The following is a 13,151-nucleotide window of genomic DNA, read 5'->3' on the forward strand; positions in this document are numbered from 1 at the left end:
TCCAGGCCCTGTTTTAGGTGCTGGCAGTATAGCAGGTAGCCTCACTGAATCAGAGAGAGGAGAGAGGGCCTACTGCTGTGCGTGTTACAGAAGAAGAACCAGATCCTAATGGGTTAAGTGATTTGCCCAAAGTCACGACAAAGCTGAGATTGGAAACCAGACCTGTCTTGTGCCAGAGACGCCCTCCTCCTGCCCTTGATGTTCACAATTGCAGCCTACATGCTCACTGAGCTAGGACCAGCAGGGCAAGGGGATGGGCAGACAACGCTTGGCTAGCCTTGTGCCCTGGGCTATTGGCTGATGCTGGAGAGTGGGTACAGCAGCTAAATAGTGAGCTCCTAGTTGCTCTGCAGGGAAGGTGAGGTGCTTGGAGTGGTCCTCAGAGGCTGTCCGTAGAGGTGGTCAGGTAGAGATTCAGGTGTGCAGAGGGACTGGAGGGTGTACCTTGTGTTTCCAGGGTGCAGTGACCCAAGGGAACACTTCCTCTATGGCTATGTGAACTGAGATGGGGCTCTGCTGAGATGAGGCTCAACTGAGATGAGGCTCATTGTGAGCCTCAGCTTCTGCATCTGTAAAGTGGGCACAATAATTGTTCCCTCCAGCCCCAGTGGGTACAATGCTCAGGACTTGGTGGCTGGTGCACAGTAGGGCAGCTGTGGGGCTAGGGCAGAACTGGAAGTAGGCAGGGTCTCCCCCAGGGCTCTCTGCTCAGCCCCAGGAAATGGGTAGGGGTAGGGAGGAGGAGGAGCAGATGTGCCCGCGTCTCACAAGAGCAGCCGCATTTAGCCACCGAGTTGGGATTGAAATATTCCTGAGGGAGAAGAACCCTGAGGCTTCAGGGCGGCAACAGCTCGTCAGTGGGGAGCGGGGAAGGGATGTTGTCACCATCTGCCTCGTGTCTGTCTGCGACTAAAATAATACTGGGGTGAGACTCGCCGCAGGCACGGGCCCAGCCACAAGGTTCCCCGGAAGAGGGAGGGGCCGGGGGTGCTGCGAGGCTGGTGGGGGGATCAGTCTCATGAGTGCAGGGCCACGGGACCCCCAGACCTGTCTGGGGTCTGCTCCAGAGGGGACCAAGCATGTGCTGAGATCTCAGTAAAGCAGGGGCAACAACAGAAACAAAAGCAAGAGGGACAGACAAATTGCCTGATTCAGCTTCCATGAGCAGATCCAGAATATTGAAACCAGAAAACGTAGCAAGAAGCTATTTTAATTTCAGCCAACATATAAGTTTCGAGTCTATGGTTTACTGTGGTTTTTATTTTGAATCAAATATGGAGGATGTTCCATAATCTGCTCATAGCTCAGGGCTCTGGGGACAGAGCACCCACCTTTCTCACTGGGCACAGCAGTCACATCCCAACTGTCTCTAAGGGTTGGTACCCCGGGGCTTGGGCAGACACCCCTTCAGATGGGGACCTGGCTGGGAGCCTGATGCTTGGCCTCTGGGCAGAGAAGCAGTCATGCCTGGTCTTCTGCTGTGCGTCTCACCAGACACGAGCTGTTGGGTATTTTTGTTTTTACAGAGAAAACAGACCCATGACCTCAGCAGTTTATTTTAACTGCAGAAGCACCCTAACTGCTGGTTGCTATGTGCTGACACGATGCAGTGCTGTCCGTTCAGCAGGCAACACATGAGTACCTACTGTGTGCAGGCTGTGAGGGGGGCAGGCTGGACCCACTCTCAGCATACAAGGCCAGCCACCTGGGTACAAGGGAGGGTGCTGGGGAGGTCAGTGAGAGGTGCTGAATATGGCAGGAGACCACAGCTGTTGTCTTGAAGGAGGTGGCAGATGCACTCAACCTTGAAGAGGAGACATGGAAGATAGTTGGCATCAGCAAGGGAGAGCGGAGAGGATGTCCCAGGCAATGGGAACTGCGTGTACACAGACCACGACTTTGTGGCTGCCCCTTTATGGGAAATGTGTCTGTATCACAATCTTAGCTGTGAAGCAGAGCCCTTCCAGTAGGCCAGACCTTGTGCTTACTGCTTTACATGTGTTTTCCTGGTCATTCCTTACCAAGCCCCCAAGAGTTGGTACACTTAATGTCCATCTTACAGATGAGGAAACTGAAGCTCAGAGATGTCTAGTAACTTGTCCTGTGTGCTACCCTGGCACAATGCCCTCATTTGGGAGGCAGCAGTTAAGCACCTACTATGTGCAGGCCCTGAGCCAAGGGGCCTCCTGGAATCAGACCCAGCAGCACACTCCAAAGTTTTGTTCTCAGATGGCTGGGGTCTCTCATCTCTATCTGGGCACAGTGACCATACGAACCTCTTTTCGCATGTGTGAGTGTGTGCACATGGGAGAGAGAGATGCAGGTGCCTGCATGCAGGAGCCTTGGGAACCCCATTTTACAGTCTTGAGCAAATTTCTCTGAGCCTCACCTTCCTCATCTGTATAATGGGACTATAGTACCTATGTGCAGGCTTCTAGTAAGGATTAAAAGTGAAAGCAGGTATGAGAAGCCCTCTGTAAATTCAGTGAGTCCCCAATCAGGGCTGATTCTCCTCATCTTCCCAGAACAATCCAGTCAGCAAGCTTTCCCTGGAGCTGACAGCACCCCTGGCCACTGCATCAGCCACCACCCTGAATTATTTAGGACTCTCACTCCAGGCCTCTGTGGCCACTCTTCCCCTCCTCAGCAAGCCTGGCTGTCAGCACCCATTCTGAGCCTCTGTTGGGGCTCTGCTGACCTCGGTTCCCCCAAACTTCAGTCTGTTCAGGTGGGGTAGTGAGTGTGATAGGGTGAGTGTGTGTGTCAGAGAGTGACCGGGAGTGTGTGAAAGCACAAGAGTGTGTGACAGCGTGTACAAGCATGTGAATGTTGGAGGGTTATGGAGTGTTTGAAGTGTGAGTGTAAAAGTGTATGTGACCATGACAGTGTTGAGTGTGTGTGGACCCGTGAGGGTGAGGACGAGTTTTTGTATGAATGTGTGTAAGTGTGAGGATAAGTGTGTGAGTGTATGTGTGAGTGTGCTATACTGTGTGTGAGTGTATGTGGAGGCCTGGGCCCTCCTTAAAGTGCAGGGAAGTCAGGCTCAAGAATACACAATGAGCTGGAGTCAGAGTCCAGCCTGGAGAAGGACGGGGTCAGCTCACCTCTATTTCCAGGGTCTCTTCATAATTGCATGCAGTGGGAGAGATGGGAAGAGGCAAATGTTTGGGAAGAAGAGTATTGTAGTGGTTAGATCATGGACAGGACCTGAATCCCATGCCCTATGGGGGCTTTAGCCCACTGCTAAACTGTTCCTGGTCTGCCTCATTTCCTGACAAACTGAGACCCTCAGAGGAGAGCAATTCCCTCTCACTGGTCATTTTCCTCTCCCTGAGCCAGAGTGAGCTGAGAACCCCAGTGGCTGTGACTGGGGGACTGTTCCCTTGCATCTATAGCTAGGTGGCAGCCCCCAGAGGTCTTAAGGGGGAGCTGTGGAGGGGGCAGGAATCTATTGGTACTCTTGCTGGAGGGCCCCATCCACGCCCCAGCCCATGGATGCCACCCATGGGCTGGAAGGACATAGCAGACCTCCCTCTGCTTGACCCCCACCCCGACCTGCATGCTGGTCCTGTCTGGAGCCTCATTGTCTAATGTGCACGAATTTGGAGTACTGGGGTGGCCGTGGGGGTGGGATTTAGGAACCGGGAGCCTGCAGTATATGGATGTTGGGGATGGACTGTGTGAGAGAGGCATTTAGTATGGGAGAGGTCTGTGTACCGGTGTGAAGCTATGGGTGACTGAGTTTACGTTTGTATCTGTGAGTTTTTCTATGTGTATGAGCAATGTATGTGTGATTGTGCTTGTGTTTATCTGCAAGTTTGTGTGTGAGTACCTGTTTGTGTGATTGGATGAGCATGTACAATCTATATTGGAGCGTGTGTTTGTAGAAGTATCTATTTGCGTGAGGGGGGTGAGAGATGACCGATAGGGAGGGGGTAGATGGGGGGCCACCTTAAGCTCCCTGGCTTCCTTCTTCCTCAGGCCTTGTTTGGCATGGCCTGTATCTGACTGCAGTGGGGCCACGCTGCTGGCAGTGTGATTGCCTGGCTTTGTGGCAGAACCTCACAGCCCCATGGCGGGGGGAGCTATAGGTTGGGGTGGCAAGGCAGGGTGAGAGACTTGATTTTTGTGGGGGACAGAGCCAGAGCTCCTGGAACCTGATGCCTGGGTCCAAGTCCCAGTTCTTCCACTCACTTGAGTGAGCTGAATGAGTTGCTTCTCTCTCTGAGCCTCAGTTTTCTTATCAGAACAGTGGGGATTCTGATGGTCATGAGACCTTGGGGTACAGGACCTGCACATTAAGTGTTATCCACCAAATATCCTGAGACTGGGTTTTCCTCCAGACACTGGGAACTTGGCCAGTTGAAGGCCTGGACACTGGCCTCCAGAGTCTGGGGAGATGGTACCTTTTCCTTTTTTCTGGGCCCAAAAGGCCTGATTTGTCCGTACTATACCTCTCCCGTCAGCAGATACGTGTGCATGTACATGTGGAGGGTGCAGAGGAGTATAAGTCAGCTGGTCATCCTGTCCATCCCTCTCCATTCTGGGAGGGTCAGTCCCCAGATCAGCGAGCGTTTTCCATTCTGCTCCTTCCCATGGTCAGAAGCAGGAATGGAGCAAGTCCTGCCCATTTCCGCTCTGGCCTCACTTTCTCTGTCTGTTAGAGCCAGGCGGATGGGAGGCCTGAGTGTCTCTGTTGCTAGGTCCTCAGAGCTGGCTAGCTCCCCCAGTGCCCCACACCCGCTAGCCTGCAGAGCTGTGGCCCAGGCAGCTGTCCGGCTGAGCGGGTTAGCAACACAAGACAGATGGCGAGGGATTATCTCAGCTTCTCAGAGTGCAATGGCGGCAGCGGTTGGGGGGAGGGGGAGGGCCTCTCACACCCTCCCCATGTGTGTATCCACATACACAAGTACACATGCAGTTCCCCACTCCTGCCCTAGACCCAGCCCAGCCTCCTGATATTTATGAGGTAGGCAGGAAGGCAGGAGGAGAGAGGAGATTCTGAGAACTGGTGAGAACCGTGGGACTTGGCAATCTTGCTTCTGTCCCCCTGGACTCCTGGACCACAGGCTGAACCAGCTGGGCTTCTGAGAAGGCCCTCCCAGGCCCCTCTTGGACTGTGCCTCTGCTTCTAGGGTTTCTCTGCAGCTGCCCACACTGGGAATGGTGTGTTCAGAACATGGACTTAAAGAGGAGCCCGAGGCTCAGAAATGTGTGAGCTGTGCCCAAAGTCACACAGCAAGTTTGGCGCATCAGCAGGCTGAGGCCTGGAGCTTGGCAAGTGATGGAGGGCACCGGACTATGAGATGCCTGAGTCTTCTGCAAACAAAATGTGGTTGCCTCAGCATTTGACGCTGCTGCCTAAGATCTCACAGGGATGTGTGTATGACCTGTCCCGGGAGAAGCTACATGCACACAAGGACTCAGGCACAGCCTCTTTCACATAGACTTCAGCCTGCTTGCAGGCTGTTTGGAGTTGAAAGACAGAGCTATGTCTCCAGGCTGTGTCACTGGGAAGGAACTGGGGTGAGGTTAGAGCCCCACTAGAGAGAATTCTCCCACCTGTCCCTTAATTTGCCACAGGCGGACGGTAGAGAGCGCTTCAGCCAGAGACTCAGCATTAGTCCCCCAACCTCGCCTTTGGACACCCTTCCCTCCCCTCAGGCCTGAGTCATCAGTGCTAGGCCCCAGGGAGGGGTGTGGGCCAGGAAGTTGGGCCAGATTTGCAAATGACATCCCCAGGGGACCCTTTTCCCAGCATTGTGGGGGGAGGGCCGGGAAGGGGGCAGGCCAGGGTGGAGACCTCAAGACAGAAACTTGGTCTCTACTCATAGCTACCAAAGTCCAGACCTCTCCTCCCTTCCCTACAATGACTCAGGGCCTGCTGGACCCAGGCAAGTGGACTAGAGGCAGTGCTAGGCTGTGCAGGTGGCCTGGTTCCAGTCTCTGCACAGAGCAAACCCACTCCTCCAGGCCCCTGAGGCTTCAGCTCCTCACTGCTCCTAGGGGCTCATGTGTGGCTGTCTAGGACCCAAGATCAGGTTGACTGGAGAGTCAATTGGGAAGCTAGTTGGGCCTACCCTTGAAGCTGCATTATTTGCGGGCTTGCAGAACTTGGAGATACCACCCACACTGTTCCTGTCATTCTGTGCACCACAAGCTCCTCACCTGCAAGCCAGATTAGCCCCTCTGTCTCCAGTCTGAAATGACCTGACTACACTTCTGGCTCTCTGGGGCAGGTCCTGGCCAGTCTCTCTCTCTGACCCTTTGGGCTCGAGTTGCTCGTCCGCATCCTCTGTCCGGAGGGTTGGGTGAGCCCATATCTAAGCTCCCCACGTCCCCTCAGAGCTGGGCCTAGGGAGGTCCTACTTGAACTTTAGGGGTCTGAGCTTTCCCCCTCTCATAAGTGAGACTTTTCTCATTCTTTCCTTAAGGTTTCAAAGTAACATTCTAAAGAGGCACCGTGAGAGCCAATCAGAGAGCCTATGTAAATAAGGTCTCGCTGATTGGCTGTCTCCTTCACGCCCTTTACGAAACTTCAACTTCATCAACTCAGCAAAGATTTTTCCCTTTAGCCTTTCGCGCCCTGGAGGAGGCGGGGCTGAGGGTCACCAGGGCCATTCTCCTGCTGTAGGGTGCCTGACCCACCGAGTCGGGCCACTTTGGGTCAGGCAGGGGCGAGTGCGCCGGACCCTGGAGGTTTAGTCTGGCTCAGAATCCCGGCAGGGGCGGCCGGGCGAGTATGCCCCCTCCTCTTCTTTGTAGGACAGCTGCAGAGAGGGCTGCAGGCCGCGGGTATCGAGCTTGGCTGGGCCGGATCGATATCTGCCCACTGGACTGATGCGCCGGGGAGTCGGCTCGACAGAGGCTCCGCGGCAGAGTGATGGCCGTGCAGCTCCCCGCCTCCCACCCGCACCCCGCCTTCCCAGGCACTCCCCGGGAAACCGAGGCGGGGGAGTGGTGTTGGGATCTAGGGCGCGGCGTGGGGCAGGCGACAATCTCATTCTGGGCTGATGCCCTCGTGGTGGGGGCGGGGGTAGCCGGGGACCGCACCCTGCTCCCCAACCTACGCTTGTCCCCACCCGCAACGATTGCTCGCAGGTCGAGGCTGTCCCTGCCTGTATCTCATCCCCTCGTCCTATCCTTCGCGTTCCTCCCCACTCTCTTTGTGTGTCTCCTCCCTGGCTCTGAGGTCCCTCCCTCACTTCTGTCTCTGTGGTGTCTATCTCTACATCTCCGTCTCCATTTCTTTCTCTGCCTGTCTCTCTAGCTGCCCCTCGGTCTCTGCTTAGGCCTCTCCTCGCCTCTTGCTCATTTTCACTTCCTCTCTTTGTCTGGCTCTCTCTTCTCTCCCTCCCGTCAGGCCCCCCCCCCACCCGCACACCTCACAGCCCTGTTTACGACATCCCCCGGGCTGGCAGGTGGGCGGGGCTGCAGCAGAGAGGGGGTGAGTGAGGGAGACGCAGCCTCCCCCCCAGCTGTTAACCTTCACGCTTCAGGCCTCTGCGGATGGCAGAGGAGGGGGAAAGCCCAGCTGCCAGCTTGGCGGAGGTGACCAGGCGGGGACTGGGGGCTGCCCCTCCCTTTGGGCTTGTCTCTGGGGAGATCTGGGGCCGGAAGGAATGTGATGAAGGGCGCCTTCGGCCGAGAGAGGCTATTAGCCCCCAAAAGCTTTTGCTGGCCAGGCGGGTACCCAAAGGGGGCTCTGAGCGGCGCCGACTCTGCCCGCGGCCGGGCCGGACGTGGGGGCCGGCGTGAGAATCCCGCCCATCTGTGAGCCGGCCTCACGCCGTCAGACCCAATTTATCTCGCCGCCAAAGTTTCACAGCCATCTGCTCGAGTGGAACGGCTTCCAGCGCTGGCCCCACCGGGCCCCCCAGCCAGCGCGGGGATGTTTTCCAATACGGCAGTATCGCAGCCCCCCCACCCCAAAGCAAGGAGGGAGTGTGGTGGGGGGGAGGCGGCAGAGCGCGGTGCGTGGGGCTGGCAGGCAGCCCTCTCCCGCGAGCGAGCCGACCCTGAATTTTAAGCGATTGATCAGGAAGCGCAGGCCGTTCCCATCACTTAGAGCAGCCAAATGCGACGGCGCAGGGATTTCAAGGGGCCGTTGCGGAGGCGGTAATGAGGTCACCGTCACCGCGCCAGCAGGCGGGCAAGAGGGGGCGAAGGCCTGCGGGTACACGTGTGTGTGCACACGCCCGTGTGCAACCACACCTGTGTCCACCTGACCTCCGGGGACCCAGCACTGACCAGGAGAACTCGGGATTCGAGTGTGAGCAGATCACTGTTCCCCGACCCCCATCCCCCACCCCCTAGCTCTGTCTTCGTGACCTCGCTAGAACTCACCCCCTGTCCCAACAATGATCACCTTAGCTTCAGCACAGGAACCCCAAGCTTCCTCCCCTCCCGCCATGTGCCTAATATACAAATGTTTGGGCACCTGCCCATTGCACTTCTGAACAAGCCTGCAGGGACACATGTACCCTGGGCCTGGGTGATCACACAGGTGTGCACATTTCGATTACACACTTGACCTCAGTGTTCATGCATCCTACACTCCCACCCCCCCACCCCTCCGCCCCGCACCCCACCACAAACATGCACGCAGGAGCTCCACCGTTCTCAGCCCAGCACCAAGGAACAGAGAATCCAACGGAGGCCCTCCACACCCCCTTCCCCAGGAAGCACACACTTGTGCACACTGCTTCCCAAGACTCCGAGCTTGGCGCTGTGTCCGCGGGGTGGCCGCCTCCACTGCCTTCCAGGCAGCGCGGGTGCAGACCTCAAAGAGAACAAAGGCCGAGGGGATGCAGGGAGGGGGGCGCTGAGCCCCCGGCCTCATCCTCCGTCTGTCTCGGCTCCACGGCCACCGCATCGAGCGGCTCTGATTGCCGAGTAAATCACAGCGATGATCTGAATAATTATCGTCTCCTGAAAAGCAGAAAAAAAAAAAAAACGGGAATAAATAAACAGAGGAGAGAGCAGCCACCTGATTTCTCACAGCCCTGGGCTGGGGGAATATGTTGGGGTGGGTGTCAGTGGTCTCGATCCTAAGGCCTTCTTTGGGATGCAACGCAGGTGGGGGTGCGGTAGGCCTCAGGGTAGAAAGTCCTTCCAAAGAGGGTATAATGATGATCTGATCCCCTTTCTTCATTCATCTCCTCAGGTTAAGTCATGCCACTTCCCATACCCATTCCACCCCAGCAGGCCTGTCTCTGCCTCTCACACAATCAAGCCCACCTGTCCTGTAGAACTCCCTCCTGTCTCCAGTCCCAGTTTGCTGTTCAAGCCCATCTGCCCCCAAGGATGCCCTCTCCTTTCCGCTCCAGCTTTGACTGACTCTCCCATCTCTGAAGGATGAACCCCAGGCTACTTCCTCTGGGAGGTTCTTCCCGATTGTCCAGCCTTCCAGGATCCTCCCCTCCCAAGGGTTCAGTGTCTGATTCTACATAGCCTGACTGATTTGGTGATGCTCACCCGATCTCCTCAGCTGGTTGGAGAACTTTGGTGGGAAAGCTATGTTCTAAACGAAATAATGATTATTACAATAATAGCAGCTCTTACCCCATCCTGAGCATCACTGATGTACAGGCCTCATACTAAAACATTCTTTCACATGGATCCTCCCCAGAATCCTGTGTGGGAAGTAATAGTCCAATTTTACTAATGGGGAAACTGAAGCTTAGCAAAAGTGAAGCTTGGCTCTGGCCTTTCCTCCAGGATTAAAATGTTGATCATCTTCTGGATCCTTTCTGGAGTCATCCCTCCCCACCCCATCCTACAGGTTGGAGCTGCTGTTCCTCTCCAGGTCTCAGCCCATTCCTGCTCTTTCCACCTCCCCCACTTTCGTTTTCCTATCCTCGGGAGGGGTGCCATCCATGCTTTTTGACCCTCAGCCCCCTAAAGGGCACGACCCTTCCCCACAGCCCCAGCATCAAAGGAGGGGCAGCTCAGTCCCTTGCTTCTGCTGCCTGAAATGGTTCCAGATGTGGAGCTTGCACGAGCCTGCATAAGACTAGGGTGATGTGCGGCACATGGTGAATTTCCTCCTGGAGGCTGCTCTGAGGGACACCCATCTACCTTCCACTCCTGGCACCTGGTCAGTAAATGGGAGCAGAGCACGGTTCATGGAGAGGGGGTCTCCCCAGAGGCTGAGGGAGGAGGAACCCTTATGGAGCCTGGTGGTCCAGGAAGATTCCACACGCCTGTCCGGAGCATCTAAGCCCGTGCGCCACAACTACTGAGCCCTCTGGAGCCTGGTTGTCTGGGGCAGGAGAGAAGCGGAACCCATTGTGGGTTTGCATTCTACCCCCTATGGAGGGCAGGCTGTCGGATCTGGGGCCTAGGCTCTCCAGGCCAGGGAGGCCCAGGACTTAGCATTTCAGATCCTCTTGCCACTTCCACAGAGAAATGCTATTGTGGATGGGGCAAACTGAGTCAGGGGTCCCAAACTGACTCCTGGGTAATGGTACTTGTGAAGAGCTCTCCCATGGGGGTGCTGATTCAGGGCCTCAAGTGTTCCTGGGGTCATGGGTGTCTGGACCTCAAAGATTTTGTCTGTGGCTTGGGTAAAAAAGGGACAGGTGGTTTTGGTCTAGAGACACATCGAGGTAGTCCTGCCTCTGGATGTGGAGGAAGACAAGGCTGGGCCAGCCTGGCTCTGGGAAACGCTCACGTCCTTCTCATCAGGCCCATGCATGTAACAGTCAGAAACATTCACACGTGGGTATACATGGGCAAGAAGACATTCACACTAACATCCACACACAGGGGGACACACAGCACCTCTAGGTACAAACAAGTACATTCATACACACTCCATGACAAACACACAGGATACGCAAGCATATTGCACACACAAGAATCCCCAGGCCCCTGTGCTTACCCGCCGACACATGCATATGGAGAACAGACAGGTACATACAGACACATGCACAAAGACACGCAAGCATGTTTGCACAGCGATGCACAGGCACACACATAGGCACACACCAGATCACTCGCCCCCACCCCCTGCAGGGAGCTGGCTGCCCGCCAAGTGCAGTGCTTTCTGCTGGGTGTGCACAACCTTTCACAGGCTCTAATTGAGTCGAGGGTGATTTATAACTCGGCAGCGCCCCTGCCTGAGTGGGCTGCCCCCTCCTATTGCAGGCCTGGCCAGAGCCTTCCCCCACTTCTGCCCCAGCGTCCTTACAGCGGGGTCACACACACAGGTCCCTAAGATGGAGAAGGAAAGACCTCTCCCTCCTTGCCACCAGCTCCTCTCTTCATTCTTGCCTTTCTCTGGGGCCAGACTTTGGGTACTGAGAGTTTTTGCCTCAACCCACTCACCACCAGCAAACCCAGCACTGCACAGTTCAGCCTCCCAGAGACTAGTCACAGCCTTTCTAACCTGCCCTGTCTAGGGACAGACAGGACTTGGACTGCACATCTCATGTGCCTCCTTTCTCTGCAGCGAGAGAAACTGAATTTAGACATGAGAAGGGACTTTCTCCGTGTGTTCGGGCTGGGGGGTGAGTTCTGGTCAACAGGGACTGGGAAAGCCTGGGTTTAGGGTGGTGGGAGAAGGGGAGGTCACTGGGAATCTTGTTTCCTGCCCCTCCACCCTTTGGGGTAACTGAGTTGACTGTGACCCTCCCTCCCAGCTGTCCGCATGGCCTGTGTGCCTGGGTCTGTGATTAATCGCGTTAATTAGGCTGGAGGTTTGGCTAATAAAGTTCCCTTGTCCACGTAAGACAGAGCTGCAGTGAGGGCCTTTGTCCTGGTGTGTGCGCGGGGAGTATGCACCCTGACCCCTCACCTCTGATCCCAACGTGGACTAACAGCCTCAGCCATGGTCTATGAGCTCAGCCTGAGAGCAATTTCATCCTCCCAGTGGCCTCCTGTGTTAGATGCTCATGCTGTTAACCCATTGGACAGTGAAGGCAACTCAGGTTCAAAGAGGCCAAGTCATTGACCAAGTTATACTCTTGGTTCATGGTGGGAGCTGGCATTTGAAACCAGACAGCAGAGCAAAGCACGCCTAACCCAGACTCTGATCTCACCATGGAGTTCTATCTGGCCCCCAGATCCCCTGGTGCTCAGGGTGCTGTCTTTTTTTTCTTTTTTGGAGCAGGAGAAGCTCCTTGGAGGGGCTAGCCCTCTCCATTCCCAGGATTGGGCTTAGTTTAAAGCATGAGGGACTCAGATAAGAGGGACCTTCCTGGCAGAAGGTGTGTGTGTGTGTGTTGGAGAGAGGTGCCCTGGAGTGTCTGGGCTGCCCCTAAGGGAGTCCACATGGTAATGGCAGCCAACACTTAGTACCTGCTTATTGCCTATTGACTCACATAATCCCCTGGGAGAGAAGTTGAACCCTATTTCAGAGATAAAAATAACTGATACTCTGACATTTTAAAACCCATCTGCCCAAGCTTCATGGACTCACTGCAGCTGCATCCCCAGTCCTTCCCCCACTGCCATGTTCTTTGGCCTCCGTGGCCCAGTGACCCCACTTCATCTCTGCCGTGGCCTTGGCCCTCCAGAATTTGCTTGAATGCACTTGAGCCCATGTGAGTGAGGGTGTGAAGTGGCTGGCCTTGAGGACATGGGGTGTGTCTCAGAGACTACTGAGGTGCAGATTTGTGTGTGGATGCCTGTGTCAGTGTGTGTGCTTTTGTGACCCAGGTCTGTTTATGTGTGGGGGTATCTTTGGGAGTTGCTGTTTGTCTATAGATCTCAGTATGTGTTAATTTACCTGTCTTTCTGCATGGCCTGTGTGGTGTGTTTGTCAGTATCTGTATTTTCTCCACATTTGTCTCAGTGTGTGTGTCTCTTTCCTGGTTTCTGGGTGTGTCTCTAGGTGAACATTTCTTCATGCCCTGGATGTGTGTGGTGTGTGTGTGCGCGCGCGCTCCCATGTAGCCCTGTGTCTGTTTCTGCAAGTGACTTGAGGTGTGAGTGTGTGATGGTGTGTCAGGGTCTGTGTGTGTGGCTGTGGTTGAGGCTGCCTGGAGTGTATCCGCGTGCCTGTGAGACGCCGTGTGTGCGTGTCACTGAATGGTGGGGTCTGTGACCCTGTTTCAGGGCTGCGACTGAGGTGGGCACCACATTTCTCAGTAATCAAGAAAATTCTTTCCGTGAGCTCTTTTTTCAAAAATTGCAATTAATACAAA

The 13,151-nt window shown here is 55.3% G+C and overlaps 1 protein-coding gene across 1 annotated transcript in view; it reads left to right on the forward strand.

Moving 5' to 3' along the window:
* Positions 1-13,151, forward strand: part of PSD2 (pleckstrin and Sec7 domain containing 2) — a 115,751-nt gene that overhangs the window by 18,427 nt on the left and 84,173 nt on the right. The window lies entirely within an intron of this gene.

The sequence above is a fragment of the Cervus elaphus genome, chromosome 9, assembly GCF_910594005.1.
Source record: "Cervus elaphus chromosome 9, mCerEla1.1, whole genome shotgun sequence".
Lineage (NCBI taxonomy): Eukaryota > Metazoa > Chordata > Mammalia > Artiodactyla > Cervidae > Cervus > Cervus elaphus.